The sequence below is a fragment of the Pseudophryne corroboree genome, chromosome 3, assembly GCF_028390025.1.
Source record: "Pseudophryne corroboree isolate aPseCor3 chromosome 3, aPseCor3.hap2, whole genome shotgun sequence".
NCBI classification, from domain to species: Eukaryota; Metazoa; Chordata; class Amphibia; order Anura; family Myobatrachidae; genus Pseudophryne; species Pseudophryne corroboree.
In genome coordinates this window covers 422,752,583-422,771,238 of record NC_086446.1, presented here as the reverse complement: position 1 = coordinate 422,771,238, position 18,656 = coordinate 422,752,583, and the positions used below count along the sequence as shown (strand labels likewise).

At 46.1% G+C, this 18,656-nt stretch overlaps 1 protein-coding gene across 4 annotated transcripts in view; it reads right to left on the bottom strand.

Moving 5' to 3' along the window:
* Nucleotides 1-18,656, bottom strand: part of ARHGAP40 (Rho GTPase activating protein 40) — a 157,986-nt gene that overhangs the window by 100,629 nt on the left and 38,701 nt on the right. Inside the window, exon 1 of one of the 4 annotated variants that reach the window (XM_063960263.1) lies at nucleotides 15,870-15,974. The exons of the other annotated variants lie outside the window; for them this stretch is intronic. The gene's annotated coding sequence lies outside the window, so the exon portion shown is untranslated. Of the gene's footprint in view, nucleotides 1-15,869; nucleotides 15,975-18,656 lie in introns of those variants that run through there. 4 annotated transcript variants of the gene reach the window in all.

Here is an 18,656-nt window from a genome sequence, read left to right as displayed (position 1 = left end):
TATTATACTAAGTGCAGACAATTACCTATAAGGCAACAGGTATGAGGTGGGAAGTAGCCCAGAGAGCAAATTTGAGGGGGCCTAACATTTCTGGAAGGCATAACATTTCCTCTTGCAAAAGACACTACCATTTTTTAAATTACAGCTCTGAGTGAAAGGAACTTTTAAGGAAGAGAGCTGGGACACAGGCCATAACTACTACAGGAAGAATTGGCCATGGGCCTATATTGGGCCTAATTCTGAGTTGATCGCAGCATCAAATTTGTTAGCAGATGGGCAAAACCATGTGCACTGCAGGGGGGCCAGATATAACATGTGCAGAGAGAGTTAGATTTGGGTGGGGTGTGTTCAATCTGCAATCTAAACTGCAGTGTAAAAATAAAGCAGCCAGTATTTACCCTGCACAGAAACAAAATGACCCACCCAAATCTAACTCTCTCTGCACATGTTATCTCTCCCCCCCCCCCCCCTGCATGGCACATGGTTTTGCCCAACTGCTAACAAAGTTCCTGCTGCGATCAACTCAGAATTACCCCCATAGATCTGATCACAGCAGCAAATTTGTTAGCTAATGGGCAAATCCATGGGGGTAATTCCAAGTTGATTGCAGCAGGAAATTTTTTAGCAGTTGGGCAAAACCATGTGCACTGCATGGGGGGGGGGGGCAGATATAACATTTGCAGAGAGAGTTAGATTTGGGTGGGTTATTTTGTTTCTGTGCAGGGTAAATACTGGCAACATTATTTTTACGCTGCAATTTAGATTGCAGATTGAACACACCACACCCAAATCTAACTCTCTCTGCACATGTTATATCTGCCCTTCCTGCAGTGCACATGGGGGGTAATTCCAAGTTGATCGCAGCAGGATTTTTGTTAGCAATTGGGCAAAACCATGTGATCTGCAGGGGAGGCAGATATAACATGTGCAGAGAGAGTTAGATTTGGGTGGGGTGTGTTCAGTCTGCAATCTAATTTGCAGTGTAAAAATAAAGCAGCCAGTATTTACCCTGCACAGAAATAAAATAACCCACCCAAATCTAACTCTTTCTGCACATGTTATATCTGCCTCCCCTGCAGTGCACATGGTTTTGCCCAATTGCTATCAAAAATCCTGCTGCGATCAACTTGGAATTACCCCCATGGTTTTGCCCAACTGCTAACAAAATTCCTGCTGCGATCAACTCAGAATTACCCCCCATGTGCACTGCAGGTGGGGGCAGATATAACATGTGCAGAGAGAGTTAGATTTGGGTGGGGTGTGTTCAAACTGAAATCTAAATTGCAGTGTAAAGATAAAGCAGCCAGTATTTACCCTGCACAGAAACAAAATAACCCACCCAAATCTAACTCTCTCTGCAAATGTTATGCCACACCTGCAGCGCACATGGTTTTGCCCATTAGCTAACAAATTTGCTGCTGCGATCAGATCTGAATTACCCCCCATGACAATTTTGCTTGACTACACCTCTCTCTTGTACATATTAGGGTGGGGATTAATTTGCCCTTTACATTGTGGAGAGAAATGTTTTCAACTGTACTTTCATCTAAATACAATCAGGGCAGACATCTTATGGGCTGAACTAACACGTACGAGAGTAAAATTATTAACCACTTGCCTGGAATGGTCGCATCAGATGCCTGCAAGTGCTCTATCTGACTTGGTCGCACAGGATGCGACCAGTCAGATAGAGACTGTCAGCAGCGGTGGGGAAGGGAAACTTCCCTCCACTGCTGCTGGAAGGTCCCTCTGCCTCCCTGCACTCTCCCCTACTGATTGCCGTGCTGCCGATCACTGCTGATCGGTCAGCACGGCAGGATCCCCCCCCCCCCTTCTGCGGCTGCAGACAATGGCAGCCGCTGGGGAGTGTAAATTAACTATCCCAAGCCACCCCCAGACCCCCCTGTATACCTGGAGGCTGTCCTGGCTTTCAAAATGAAAGCCGCGATGCGATGGTTGCGATGTTCCCGATCGATGTTTGAAAAACCTATATATATATATATTTTTTTTTTTTTTATTAAAAAATATTTTATTTTATTTTTATTTTTTAACTAAAATCATTTGGGATAGGGTTAAATTCATGTTCTTCACCTAATTCACTCATAAAAAAATGACAATTTCGGAGCGGTTTTTGGCAAAATAAATGGTCAGTTAAGTGGTTAATGCGCGGTCTCTGTAAAGGTGTGGCTTTCCCACCTTTTCCTTACTCAAAGGAGTGATTGTGACAGGCGAACAGTCACTTCCACCAACTGATTGTAGCATCAAATGAGATTTAAAAAAATAGAAACCTCTTCTTGAAAGTGAAGTTTTTTCCTTATCAGATACTTAACAGTGAAATATGGTTTTCTTTTCTGTTTTTTTTTTAGTTGGCTCCTTTCGTGGAATACTGGAAATACTGGCTAATCACACAAATCCCAGATTTGCTTTTCATACTACAGGAAATTGGTCACTGCTCTCATACACATCATTTTCTTGCAGTGTTTCACCTAATGGACCTCCCATATTATCCTACATATAAATAACAATGAAATTCAGTAACATACTTAGCACGATAACAATAATTTTATTTATATAGCGTTCTTTCTCCAATAGGACTCAATATGAAGATTTGTAAACAACAAAATGGCCACTACTCTTCAGCATGCATATGTGATCATTGTTTTTTAGTCTTCCCATTGCAGGGCGTCTTAAGAGAGGGGGGGGGGATTTGTGCACACTCCGGGTGGGCCCCCTCCTCTCCATGGCAATATCCCGGAGTCTACTGCACATGCGCAGGTCTCCCGTAACATGGCGCCCACCATGTTTAGGAGACAAAAGTCTTACTGCGCATGCGCAGCGCCCATTTTTGCTGTGTTGTTGCCACAATGGCTGCCGCTGCAGCAACCGGTGGTGGACTTCGGAGAGGAGAGTATGAAAACTATGGGTGCAATGTGTGCGGTGTGGGCCCCCCTGGACCCAGGGGCCCGTGTGCACCACACACATTGCACCCGTGATAGAAACGCCAATGGCCCATTGTTTCCTTAAGCTAACTTGGCTAGTGAAATAATCTTGCACACAGAATATATCAATGTGCTTGAGCTCCAAATCAATATTGTATACTTTATATTCCCTTTATTTACACCGACGTATTTACCAGACAAATGTGCACTAAAAGAAAATGGCGACATGGCAAATGTGCACTAAAAGGAAATGGCGAAGAATGACGACGATTATTGTGACTCAAGCGACTCGGCACAAGATTTGTATTACAATTAATTTTTCATTGTTCAGTTGTATTTTTTTTTTAATAAGGCATCAGAAACCAAAATTTATAAAAGCCAGCACAATAATAGGAATTTAATGCCTACTGGTAATTCCTTTTCTCCTAGTCCGTAGTGGATACTGGGGGTCTTGTACTTTAGTACCATGGGGTATAGATCGGGTCCACTGGAGGCTGGCACTTTAAAACCTTTTAGTGTGTGCATGTGTGTGCTGGATCCTCCCCTCTATGCCCCTCATATCAAACTCAGTCTAGGAAACTGCCCAAGAAGACGGACATAATCTGAGAAGAACGAAACAACAGCGGTGAGGCAATAAGCCAACACACAACCATAAACAAAAGGAGGGAGCTAACCAGAATAGAGGATAGCAACACCAACCTAACCAGCTATCCCCACAACACAAGAGGACCGCAACATCGGTCCAACCAAAAACGTACACAGGTAAGCAGGAACGAAGCACTGAGGCGGGCGCCCAGTATCCACTACGGACTAGGAGAAAAGGAATTACTGCTAGGTATTAAATTCCTATTTTCTCTTACGTCCTAGTGGATACTGGAGTCTTGTACTTTGGTAGCTTTGGGACTTCCCCATGGTACTAAACAGGCGGGAGGGTGCTGAGACCCCTCCCAAACTGAAGGTCATCCTTGGCCGAGGTATTGAACCTACAGAATTTAACAAAGGTGTTCGAACCAGACCAAGTTGCAGCTCGGCACAATTGTAGGGCCGAGACACCCGGGCAGCCACCCAGGAGGACCCCACTGACATCGTTGAGTGGGCCTGAACAGACATCGGCAAGGGCAGAGCCGCCGAAGTATAGGCCTGTTGAATGGTCAACCTGAGTCAACGAGCAATAGATTGCTTAGAAACTGGCTGACCAATCTAGGAGGCATCATAAAGGACAAACAGCGAGTCAGATTTCCAATGACGTGCCATCCTTTTGACATAAATCTTCAGAGCCCTGACCACATCCAAGAACTCAGGTTCCACAGAAGAGTCAGACAACATTGAAACCACAATAGGCTGGTTCACATGAAATGCAGACACCACCATATGAAGAACTCCCTTCAGGAAAGTCTGTACTTCTAGTAACAGGGCAAGTTGTTTCTGGAAGAAAATAGAGAGCGCCGAAATCTGAACTTTAATGGAGCCTAGATGTAGGCCCATATCCACTCCCGCTTGTAGGAAAAGCAGAAAACTACCAAGTTTAAACTCCACAAAAGAAACCTTTCTACTTTCACACCAGGAAAAATACTTTTTCCAGATACGATAACATGTGTTTTTACGTAACCATCTTCCTGGCCTGCACCATGGTGGAAATAACCTGAAAGGGGAGACCTTTCCTTGCTAGAATCTCCCTCTTAACTTCCAAGCCGTCAACGTAGCAGCTGTAAGTCTGGATAGACGAATGGACCTTGCTGAAGAAGATCTTCTTTGAGCAGCAGAGGCCAGGGATCCTCCAGAGACATGGTCAGAAGGTCCGAGTACCATGCCTGTCGAGGCCAATCTGGGGCAATTAGAATTGCCTGAACGCTTTCCCTTCTTAGTCTCTTGAGAACCCTTGGGATTAGCGGTAGTGGAGGGAACAGGTACAAAAACTGGTACATCCACGGTGTCGTCAGCGAGTACACTGCTACAGCTTGCGGATCCCTCGTTCTGGAACAGTAATGGCATAGCTTCTTGTTGAGTCAAGTAGCCATCAGATCTATCTGTGGACAGCCCCACTTGTGAATTAACTGTTGAAATGTAGGTCCCATTCCCCCGGATGGAGATCGTGCCTGCTAAGGAAGACCGCTTCCCAGTTGTCCACTCCAGGAATGAATATGGCAGAGATGGCCCTTGCGTTCGCATTCGCCTCTGCCCAGAGGAGGATCTTCGACATCTCTTGCATCGCTGCTCTGCTTCTTGTTCCCCCTTATTGGTTGATGTACGTCACTGCCGTGGTATTGTCCGACAAAACCTTGATCGCCTGATCCTTCAGGAGATGAGAAGCCTGCAGAAGAGCATTGTAAACTGCCCTGAGTTCTAGGATGTTTATTGGTAGGGCAGATTCCTGTCGTGACCAAATCCCTTGGAACTGGGCCCCTTGGGTCACAGCCCCCTAACCCCGGAGTCTGGCATCCGTTGTCAGTAAAATCCATGGGTGGATATTGAAACTCCTGCCCTCCACCAGGTGAGGAACCTGTATCTACCCTAAGAGAGAAATCCGGGCATGCAGGGATAACATCACTTCCTGATGCATGTAAAGGTGAGACCCTGATCATTTGTCCAGCAGATCCAGCTGAAATGGTCGGGCATGAAACCTGCCGTATTGGATTGCCTTGTAAGCAGCCACCATCTTGCCCAGTAATCAGATGCAAATATGTAAGGATACCTTGCGAGGATCGAGCACCGAGCGAACCATAGCCTGGATAGTCAAGGTTTTGTCCCTCGGGAGAAACACATTTTGAGACACAGTAACCAGTATCACTCCTAGGAACTGAAGACGTCGGCTCGGTTTCCAGATGCGACTTCTGAAAATTTAGGATCCGCCCATGATCCGTCAGTAGTCGAGTCGTCAGATTGATGCTGTCCAGCAGACACTCCCTGGAAACAGCCTTTATTTGGAGATCGTCGAAGTAGAGGACTATGTTCACTCCCATCATGCACAGCTGCAGCATCATCTCCGCCATGACCTTGGTGAAAATCCTCAGAGCTGTGGATAATCAAAGGGTAAGGCCTGAAACTGGAAATGGTCGTTCAATATGGCGAACCGGAGGTAAGTCTGATGAGGGGGTCACATAGGAATGTGTAGGTAAGCATCCTTGACATCCAGAGATACCATGAACTCCCCCTCCTCCAGCACGGACACTACCGCCTGCAGGGATTCCATCTTGAATTTGAATACCCACAGATACGGGTTTAGAGACTTCAAGTTCAAGATGGGGTGCATGAACCGTTTGGTTTAGGTACAACAAAAAGACTGGAGTAAAAATCCTGGTTGCGTAACTGAGGAGGTACAGGCACCACCACCCCTGTCTGCAAAAGCTTTTGAATAGCATCTTGCAAGGTAACTCTTGCTGCAGGTAAATCTGGTAAGCCCGACTTGAAAAACCTGTGAGGAGGGAGTGTCTGGAATTCCAGCCGGTATCCTTGGGAAATGAGGTCCCTCACCCAAGGATCCCTGCAGGACTCCACCCACATGTGGGCTAAGTGTTGAAGGTGAGCTCCTACCTGAAAGGAGCCTCTCCGCTGGGGCCAACCGTCACGCGGAAGGCTTAGCGGCAGGAGATCCGGTGGTCTGGTCCATGGAGACGGCTAGTGCAGATTTACGGGACTTACCACGAGATCCTCTGGAGGTGGTGGAGGCCTCTCAGCCCCTGCCTCTGAACCTTGCCACACGAAAAGACTGCAAGGAAGGTACGGTGTAAGAACGTCTAGCAGGCAGCGCAGCAGACGGCAGATAGGTAGACTGGGAGATCCATTTACTTAGTTCATCTCCAAACAAGGCATCACCTATAAAGGGAAGATTTTCTACACCCTTTTTGGAGTCAGCGTCAGCTGACCACTGACGTAACCACAGAGCCCTGCGCGCCGAAACAGCCATAGCAGTAGTGCGGCAATTTACCTTACACAACTCCTTAATAGCTTCGCTCAAAGTTTGCAGCATCCTGTAAATGTTGCAGCAGAGTACTTACCTCATCCCGGGGTAGAGTGTCTAAACCAGGCATGTCCAAACTGCGGCCCTCCAGCTGTTGTGAAACTACATATCCCAGCATGCCCTGACACAGTTTTGCTGTCAGAGAATGCTAAAGCTGTGTCAGGGCATGCTGGGATGTGTAGTTTCTCAACAGCTGGAGGGCCGCAGTTTGTACATGCCTGGTCTAAACCTTCAATAACAGTGTCAGACCACCTGACTACCGCCCTAGAAATCCACCCACAAACTATTGTGGGGCGCTGTGCCGCGCCCGCTGCCGTATAAATTGCCTTGAGCGTAGTCTCAATCTTACGGTCAGCTGGCTCCTTCAGGGATACAGCCCCTGGTATCGGTAGTGCTAATTTTTTGGACAGTCTGGATACAGACGTATCGACTGACGGGGTTTTTTCCCATATCTTCCTGTCCTCAGCAGGCAGTAGTTAAAAACCTCTGAGGGATCTTACATTTTTTTTATCAAGGTTTCACCAAGCCTCCCTGGCCAGGGAGTTTAATTCCTTAGACACAGGAAAAGTTGCTGAGGTCTTTGGTCTAACATTAAAATATAATTCCTCATCTGGTTCCACCTCCTGATCTGGTATGTGGAGGACCTCTCTAATAGCAAAGATGAGAGCCTCCACTCCAAGGGACAGAGAGCTGTCCTCATCCATATCATCATAATCCACATGCGGCTGATCAGAGTCAGAATCAGACTGTAATACCTGAGGCAGTGAGCGTTTATGGGATACCACTAGAGGGGGCTGATAAGCCCCGGGAGTGACACTGAGGAGCGGACACCAGCACACAGAAACACAGCAGCACAAAGTGTGAAAGTATGTGTATGACCTGATAGGAGTGCAGCGGTGCTACCACTGGCGTGCTCCCCCCTTCTATGACCTCCTGGTACCATTTTACAGTCTGTAGCAGGGTGGGTCCCTGGAGGAGCATTGTTCATGCAGTCTGATGATCTGCAGCAGCAGGAAATTGCGCCTTTCTACCTCTGTTCCCGCTCCGGGAAGCCCCACCTACACTGGCAATGTTAAAAAAAGGAGATTTATGGTAGACTTACCATAGTTAAATCTCTTTCTGCAAGGTACACTGGATTCCACAAGGAATACATCGGGGTGTAGAGTTGGATCCTGATCCGAGGCACCAACAAGCTAAAGCTTTGACTGTTCCCAGGATGCACTGCACCGCCTCCTCTATAACCCACCTCCTGGCACTGGAGCTCAGTTTCGTTAACCAGTCCAATGCAGTAGGAGGTAAAAGAGACGGCAGATGTTAGTCACATAGAACCACATTCTCACGACAGGAGAAGGGACCAGCGGCTAATGCCATACCAACCCAAAGAAGCTAAGTGCGTCAGGGCGGGCGCCCTGTGGATCCAGTGTACCTCGCAGAAAGAGATTTAAACTATGGTAAGTCTACCATAAATCTCCTTTTCTGCAGCAGGAAACACTGGGATTCCACAGGGAATACATTGGGGATGTTCTAAAGCAGTTCTCATGGGATGGGACGCACCGTAGCGGGCACAAGAACCTGGCGTCCAAAGGAAGCATCCTGGGAGGCGAAGTATCAAAGGCATAGAACTTAATAAACGTGTTCACTGAGGATCACGTAGCCGCCTTGCACAATCGCTCAGCTGACGTGCCTCGGCGGGCCGCCCAAGAATGTCCAACAGACAGAGTAGAATGGGCTTTGATAGCAGAAGGAGCTGGCAGTCCAGCCTGCGCATAGGCTTGTGCAATCACCATTCTAATCAATCTGGCCAAGGTTTGCTTATTCGCAGGCCAGCCATGTTTGTGAAAACCAAAAGGTACAAAAAGGGTATCTGAACTCCTGAGAGAGGCAGTCCTCTCCACGTAAATACGGAGAGCCCGTGCCACATCCAAAGACTGCTCTTGGAGGACAAACCAGAAGAGATAAAGGCCGGAACCACAATCTCTTGGTTAAGATGGAAAGATGACACCACCTTAGGTAGATAACCGGGGCGAGTTCTAAGAACTGCCCGGTCACTGTGAAAAATCAGAAAAGGCGGACGACAGGACAAAGCGCCTAAGCCCGACACCCTCCGAGCAGAGGCAATAGCCAGCAGAAACACGACCTTAAGCGTAAGGCATTGAAGGTACACAGACTCAAGAGGTTCAAATGGAGACAGCAGACAGATCCCATGGAGCCACAGGAGGACATATGGAGGCTGAATCCGTAAAACACCCTGAGTGAAAGTACGAACATCAGGAAGAGACGCAATTTTTCTCTGAAACCACACCGACAAGGTAGATATACTGTATGAACCTTGAGGGAGACCAGACAAAGGCTGAAATCTAGACCTTGTTGCAAAAAAGCCAAAAGCCTGGAAGTTCTGAACAAATAGGCATCCTAATTCTTAGCAGAACACCATGTGAATTAAGAGTTTCAGACCCTGTAATAAATCCATGTAGAAGCCGGTTTGCGGGCCTTCAACATAGTTTGAATAACCACCTCGGAGAATCCTTTGGCCCTCAGGAGTGAAGCTTCAAGAGCCACGCCATCAAAGCCAGTCTGGCCAGGTCCGGATAGACACAAGGGCCCTGAACGAGGAGGTCTGGGCGTTGAGGAAGTAGAAGAGGACGCTCTATCGATAGACCCTACAGGTCTGAGAACCACTGCCGTCTGGGCTACGCTGGAGCGACCAGTAGTATTCCTCTTTCTTGCTTGAACTTCCGTAGTACCCTGGGCAGGAGTGACACTGGAGGGAACATGTACGGCAGCCGAAAGTTTCATGGAATTGCCAGTGCATCCACGAACACTGTTTGAGGATCCCTTGTCCTTGATCTGAAGACCAGAACCTTGTGATTGTGTTGAGACGCCATCAGGTCTACATCTGGTAGGCCCCACTTGTCCATTAGTAGTTGAAAGACTTCCAGATGAAGACTCCACTCCCCAGCGTGAACGTCCTGACGACTGAGGAAATCCGCTTCCCAGTTGAGGAGTCCGGTAATGAACACTGCCGATATGCTGGCAGATGGCGTTCTACCCAATGGAGGATTTTTGATACTTCCAGCATTGCCATGCGGCCTCAGGTGCCGTCTTGATGATTTATGTATGCCACCGTGGTGGCGTCGTCTGATTGTACTTGTACAGGCCTGTCCTGTACCAGAGGCAGGGCAAGCGTCAACACACTGAACACTGCGCGCAATTCCAGAATGTTTATCTGGAGGAGAGATTCCTCTCTGGTCCACCGACCCTGGAGAGAGTGTTGCTCCAACACCACGCACCAACCCCACAGACTGGTGTCCGTTGTCAGGAGGACCCAGTTGGAGATCCAGAAGGGACGGCCCCTGCTCAACTGTTGGTCCTGTAGCCACCAGCTCAGTGACCGACAAACCTCCGGCGTCAAGATCATTCGAGACCTGATCCGATAGGGCAGGCCGTCAAACTTGGAAAGGATTAACCTCTGCAGGGTGCGGGAATGCAATTGAGCGTACTCTACCATGTCGAAAGCCGACACCATGAGACCTACTACTTGCATCGCCGAGTGTATCGACACTCTTGGGCGAGAGAGGAAGTATCTGATCCTGTCGTGAAGTTTCAGGACTTTCTTTGGAGACAGAAACAATGGCTGTGTGTGTCCAGCAGTGCACCATGCTCTGAGCAGGGACCAGCGATAACTTTTTCCAGTTGATGAGCCACCCGTGGGCTTGTAGGAATTGGGCCGTCACTTCCAGATGACTGAGGAGAACATCTTGGGAGTTCACCAGGATCAGCAAGTCGTGCAGATACGGCAGGATCCTGATTCCCTGACGGCGAAGTGCCGTCATCACGGCCATGACCTTGGTGAAGATCCGAGGGGCCATGGCCAGTGCAAGCCGCAGAGCCTGGAATTGATTATGTAGGTTGCCAATAGCAAACCGCAGATTTTGCTGATGCGATATGGCAATAGGTATGTGCAGGTAAGCATCCTGTATGTCCAGGGATACCATATAGTCTTCGGGTTCCATGGCCAGCACAATAGAGCGCAGAGTTTCCATATGGAATTTGGACACTCTCACAAATTTGTTCAATGATTTGAGGTTGAGTATAGGCCGGAAGGAACCTTTTGGCTTCGGAACTAGAAACAGGGTCGATAGTATCCCCTGCCTCCCTGGGACAGAAGTACCGGCACTACCACTCCTGTGTCCAGAAGGGATTGAACAACCAAATGAAGAGCTTGCGCTTTCAATGGATCCGAAGGGATAATTGTTGAGCAGAACTCTTTTGAAAGAGTTTAAAAGGGAGCACCTCCAAGGTCCTCAACCACAGAAGAGCACCTCCAAGGACCTCATCCACAGAAGGGAGCACCTCCAAGGACCTCAACCACAGAATTTGGCGAGCCAGGATAGACGTACTGTAGTAGACGCCTTGGCCGCCATAAGGGAGCACCTCCAAGGTCCTCAACCACAGAAGGGAGCACCTCCAAGGACCTCAACCACAGAATTCGGCGAGCCAGGATAGACATACTGTAGTAGACGCCTTGGCCGCCATAACACCTGCCTCAGAGGCCGCCTCCTGAATATAGTGTGAGGCTGTGGTAATACAAGACAGATATTGTATGGCAGTGTCAGAAAAATCCTGAGGCAGCTCATCCTCAATTGCCTGAACTCATGCTTCAATTCCTTTCGTAGCCCAGGAGGCTGCCATAGTGGGTCTATGTATAGCACCGGTAAGAGAGTAAATAGACTTCAGGCAACCCTCCACACGCTTATCCGTAGGCTCCTTCAGTGAGGTGACAGTGGCGACAGGCAGAGTAGATAACACCACAAGATGGGCGACATGAGAGTCCACCGTCGGTGGAGTTTCCCACATGTTACTCAACTCCGCAGGGATAGGATAACGATCTAGCATCTTTTTAGAGACAGGGAAAAAAAATTTCCTGGAGACTACCAGGATTCCTGACGTATGTCAATTAAATGGTCAGAATGTGGTAAGACTACTTTAGTAACCATCTGACGTTTGAACTTATCAGGTATCTTAGACGCAAGAGTGGGCTCGATCTCATCATCTATTTGGAGAATCAGCTTAATAGCCTCCACTAGGTCAGGAACATCAACCTGGGTTGTAGATTCCTCATCAGAAGCGACTGTATCAGTGTCTGACAGACCAGTATATTCCCCATCCTTGTCAGAAGAATTAACCAAAATATTAATGGATTGTGAGGAAGAAATGGCCCGCTTAGATGACCCCTTGGCCCCAGAGGGTCGTGGGGCAGACTTTTGTCTAACCAAAGATTGATTTAATTGTGTCTGCCCAGAGTGGATTACCTACAGGGAGAATATGTGGCTGCAATGGCACAGGAGGCATAAGACGTGTCACAAGCGTACTCAGCATACTTGAGAACGCTGCCCAAGGTGGGTCCTGATTAGCCACAGGTGCTGCGGGTTGACTGGAAGGTGTAAGGCACCCAGTGCCTGAACCATCAGCTAAAAACTTCCCCCTCAGGTAAATCCTTGGTGCCAGCACTGCATGATGCAGAAGCATCCGCGGATTTACCGCCCTGTGTGGCAGACATTATAGGGAATGTAGCCTTAGAGCATAACGGTACAATATAGCCAGACAAACACAATACCTGCAAATAACCCCCTCTGTTATGTGACAGTAAATACAGGGCACAAACAGAGGATTTAAGCGGTATGAGGTGACTGAAATACACAGTAAAAAATACCAAACCATATATACTGTGTAGAACTATATATATATATATATATATATATATATATATATATATATATATATATATATATATATATATATATATATATATATATATATATATAAGACCCTGATGCACCTAGCCCTCCAGGGTACAGAATATAGTGATAGCAAGTAGTGTGACACACGAGAATTAAATCCACACAGCAGCTACAGGCACACTCAGTCACGGGTATAATGCAGAAGTTATTACAGATAAACAATAAAACTGCACTGGACTAGTAAAACTACATATAGATATGCATGAATATAGATATAACAATGCACAGTAGATACTGGATGTATATCTCAGAACACTTGTACTAAATATTCAGATAGCAGTACACTTGTTCTTAACTAACACTGTCTAAAATGACATGTAGAATACTTAAGTGTCTGTAAATGCACAGCGCTGATGAGACAGGCGGCTTTACAGAGTAGACAGTGCCATGCAGTCCCCGAGATCAGCTCAGCTATTTGTGAAGATGGCGCCAAAATCTCTGTCAGGGAGTGAGGGAGAGTGAAATGCAGCTCCAGTACGGGAACATCAGCAGTAGATGGCGCCCGGAGGTGGGGGAGGGGCTACAGGTCAGCGCCTTATCCCCTATGCTGGTCCTCACCACCGGGTACTGTGGAGCCTATGTAAAATGGATTTTAGCAAATCCGACCTGTGCTCCCTGCCCTGGTGGTTATAGTGGTGTCCCTGTGCAGTACAGTGTCCAAGCCAGTGGCGTGGTCCATCTCCTGGAACCGCGACCGGACCGCGATTTACCGGTGGGTCCCACCTGGGGGACCCTCTCACCTCCTCCCTGATGTGCAGCCACGCGATCCTGGAGAGCATCAGCGGTGGTGTGCCTTTGATGGCCAGTACGCCTCCGCTGCAAGTACCCGGGAACCCGGCCGCATAAACTGTGAAGTCTTCTTAAAAAGCTCTTTTCAGGCCTGCCTAGCGCAGCCCCACCTGTTAGTGACCTGCTCTGCAGGCACAAACTTACAAACTGAGTTTCAGTGCCCGGAGGCGGGGTTACAGAGGAGGCGGTGCAGTGCATCCTTGGAACAGTCAAAGTTTTAGCCTGTTGGTGCCTCGGATCAAGATCCAACTCTACACCCCGATGTATTCCCTGTGGAATCCAAGTGTACCCCGCTGCAAAAATAACATTATACATCCATATACAGTCCACACAAAGCCTTAAGATAGTGAGCACTGCGGGGCTTGTAGCCCAGAGCCAGTTTGTCCACGGCGGGCACCGCAGCTCTGGGCCCGTGACCGCTGAGTGACTTGCCGCCAACACTGCACCGGGGACCCGCTAACTGGGACCCCGGTGTAACACTCACCGCACCTGGATCTTCGGCATCTGTTAGAGGGTGGCGGCTAGCTGCCAGCGTGGGCACACACACTAACGGTGTGATCAGCACCTCAGGAGCTCCAGTGGACCTGATCTATTCCCCATGGTACTAAAGTACAAGACTCAGTATCCACTAGGACGTAAGAGAAAATATATTTATCACAGTTAAAGGACTATTATGTTTGCAATTATTCACCGTAATACGATAAGCGATTGGGCCCCTGTGCTTCTGTATGGGAGACATTATTACTTATCAAGTGGTGCAGAAGTAATTTCATTCCTGCACTGCTTTGTTGTCCCTGGCGTTGCCGAATACTTACAATAAAACTAAAATAACCTTCCCTTCAGCTACAATATATAGCCTCTGTCCTCGAGCCACACATACATAAATCTCGTCTTGCAGCATCAGGCCTAATTCAGACCCGATTGCCGTGCTGCAAATTACACCGTCCTGCAATCAGATAGTCGCTGTCCAGGGGGAGTGAAAATTCACCCTGTGCAAGAGTGCCATTGCATGTGTACGCTGTGCGAAAAATTCCCCTCAGTCAGCGGACAGCTGCAAAACCGTTCGCATCACACTCACCATCGAATGTGTTTCCCATTCTGTGCAGTGTGTGCAGTCTGTTCATAGCTCAATACTTACTCCTCCAGTGCAAAGAAATAAGGCTGATCGGGGCCGGAGCTGACGTCACACATCCGCCCTGAAAACGCTTGGGAACTCCTGCATTTTTCCTGGCACTCCCAGAAAACGGCCAGTTACCATCCACAAACGTCCTCTTCCTGTCAATCACCTTGCGAACAGCTGTGCAATCAAAAAATTTTGCACCATCCTGTCGCTGTTTGGCGACATGCGTGCACATTGCGGTGCAAGCACAGTAGTTCAATAATCGCCTAGTATGCGATTAGGTCTGAATTGGGCCCCTACTGTGCACAGACATATAGGTTCCACCTAGTAATGCTGGACATGCTTTTGGGCAGACATACATAGAGTTAGGAACATCCCCGATTCATCAGCATGGTATGCATGGCAACTATTTATTGCTTTCACAAATTCCCTGAATTATTTTAATAGTTGGGAACTTCTATAGCGGGACGAAATATTTCCCTTTATAATGCAACAACTTTGGAACAAAACTCAGGAATAAAGTATTTCTATGTATGCACATCAAGGTTAAATCTGTCGTGGTAATGTGGTAATGTAGAATTTCTTCTTAAAAGACCCCAAAACACAGGAACAGGGTTCAGACCATGTTCTTTAGTAAATAGTGTCAAATTTCTTGTCATGCAGGTCAGGATATACAAGTAAAAATATGTTACATTTAACCAATGTGGACATTTTTAGACACATATTAATTATACCAATTGTGCTTTTATATAGGAGAAACCTGTATTATAAAATTTAAATGTATTTAGATAGTAAAAAAAAAATGTTAAAATTTAATATAGTAACAAAAATATAAACAGTAAAAAGTGATTAAAAAATAATAAGGGATAATACAGAGCCTTAGGATCATAGTTGTTGTTTTTTTTTATCCCAGAATCATGTAATAACCAACCAAGTAAATACTATATCATTGTACTACGCCGTACAGGGTGTTCCATCTTTATATTTAATAATTAAATGAGAGCAGTAATTTGGAGTTATTCCTGAAATACGACAGCACAGAGAGGAAAAAGACAGCAGGAACTGAGGCAATAAAGCACTGTTATGAAACGACTTTAAGAAGAAAAACAGAGCACAAACCATTCAATGATATAATGTAGATAAAAAAAAAAATTGTCCACACTAATTCAATGCGGTCATATAATGAAAAATGCAGATAATCCAAACTCATTTGTTAAAAACATCCTGTATTATATGGAATGTGTGAACCCATGGTACAGTACCTGCGCACATACAGGATGACACTATGGTAGTGCAAAGCTTGCAAGCCCTACAGCTCCTTCTTACAAGCTCACAGCCCTTTTGCCTGCTGTCTGTCCCACAGACTATAGCAGCTGGCAGAAAGAGGATGGGCGGGAGCAGCACAAAGAGATCCTTTACGCCTTCTCAGCTGCAGCTGTTCCCATGGACAATGCACATGCCCTTCTCCAATAGCCATTCCATGACTGATTATATAATAACATGAATATGTTGGTCTCCTCTGTGGGGTTAAATCATCTATTTCTGTATTATCAGTGTGTCAGGGAAAGGGATCCAATCTCAAATCAAATCTTTGATCCTACCCAAACTATATAAGATAAAGGAGCATCAATTGAAAGGAAGTAAAAATCCTATAGAATTGGTATGCATATATATTGTTTATAATGTACCCGAGTGATGTGGTCATTTTAGTTTTGTTCTTTTCAAGCAGCAAACAAATGCAGTATTAGTTCTTATAGTGCAATTGCAGGCTGACCTTCCCCCCCACACTGATCCACACATAGATGTACGCTTGTGTTACCAGACTTCCCTTTTTCAATAAAGAATTATGAGAACTGCAGGCTACAGGCTATCAGTATATTCAATGCAGTGTGTGTTTCCTCTAAAGGGGAAATACTGTACAGTGAGTCTATGCAATCCTTTTCCCTATAACAGTATTATGTCTAGCATGCAGGGGCGCCGGAATGTTTTGAGGTGGGGCGGGCATAGAAAAAAAAAATGACCATTAATATTTACTTACAATAAGATGACTCAAATTTACATCTCTACAGATTTACCAAATTTTTAACACTCATTTATAATTTACAACCGTGAAAATCAGAAACTCTAGAACAGCAAGTACTAGAACAGATAGTATTACATGTTTAGCACTTTATGCCATTCTCCAACAGGAAGTGATGTCACTACCTGACTTAGAGGTGTTTGGGTTATAAATACAAGCCCAGTCCCAGCAGAACATTACCCCTTGATGAAGTCTGCATAGACGAAACGCATTGGCCATTCCATATAGAACTTCTGCATCACAGATAAGCTACCTCTAGATTCCTTCATATGTTGTTCATGTTTTACTTTTTATAATTGATCATTTTTACATAGCTATATATATATATATATATATATATATATATATATATATATATATATATATCTCCAGCAGCAGCCGACACTCACATATATTGAAATCAGCCTGCCCTCCGGTGAACAAATCAAAGTGCCATATTCCTCCAAAAGAACTCGGCACTCGGCGACAACATGAATAGCAAAATAATTATTTATCCAAGACTCTTGTTGTCTCTGAGTGCCGAGTTCTTTTGGCGGAATGTATACATATATATATATATATATATATATGTGTGTGTATATAGAGATATATACACACACACACACATATATATACACATATATACAGTCAGGTCCATAAATATTGGGACATCGACACAATTCTCATATTTTGGGCTCTATACACCACCACAATGGATTTGAAATTAAACAAACAAGATGTGCTTTAACTGCAGGCTTTCCGCTTTAACTTGAGGGTATTTACATCAAATCAGGTGAATGGTATAGGAATTACAACGGTTTCTATATGTGCTTCCCACTTTTTAAGTGGCCTTAGACAGGAAACTTAGTGGACGTTCAACTTCCTCGCTAAAACCTGTCACATCAGTGTGGACCACAATGTCCTTAATGTTACGTCCTCTGGTGAAACATGCCATAAGACGCTTGTTTTTAAAAGTTGGAAGAGTACTGTCAGAGGATACAATAGGCCACAAGGCTCTAGAGGCACGTGGAATAACTGCACTTGTCGTGTTGTATTGAGTGACAAATGGGATCATCTCCCCTCTTGTTTTTTTAACGCTAGGGGAAAGCAGATTGCATCTAGGAACGGCCATGACCTCCATTTTCTGAGTCAGCAATTTTCTGTGATCGTAACCTCTTTGTAAGAATTTGATGATAAGTCTATCAAGCTCTTCCTCCAATTTCGATCGATCACTGGTGATCCGAGCTATCCTCATCATCTGTGACCTAGGGAGTCCCTTAACTAAGCCTTTGGGATGGTGGCTGTTAGCCTGGAGCAGGGTGTTCTGGTCCGTGGGTTTAGTATAGAGGCCTGTCTGGATCTGCCCATCCTTGATGGTCACCTGGACATCCAAATAGTTGATAGTGGATGCATTAGTCACATAAGTAAATTTGATGGGGGATTCTCGTGAGTTCGCTGTCGCCATCAATGCGTCAAAAAGGGGCGGAGGACCGGTCCACATAATAAACATCATCTATGAAACGGGTGTATAAAAGAATATGTTGAGCCATACTTGCTGATATCTAGACACTGAATCATTGATCAGCCTAATATATGATTTAATAGACGGATTGGTTGAAGGCGGATCAAAAGAAGATAAATGTCTAGAATTAATGAAATCGTTATGTACAGTAAACTGGTTAATCGGTATATCTTCGGACCGTTGCGTTTGAAAAAACTCCTGGAGTCTTAGTTTGCGGGCAAAACGGTGGATACCTGCCAAGTGAAATCGTCGAATCTGGTAGTTGGAACGAACGATAATTCCCTTTTCCAAAACTGAAAGTTCATGGGGGGTAACGGTCCTATTCGATAAATTGTACACTAACGATTCCTCCTTGTTGTGGCCCCTCTTGCACCTCGCCCACTGCCCGCCCCTGCGGGTGGTCTTCCGCGTCTGCCTTTTTCTTTGGAAGTGGAGGTTGCTGGAGTCCCCTCTAAAGGGGCATATGAG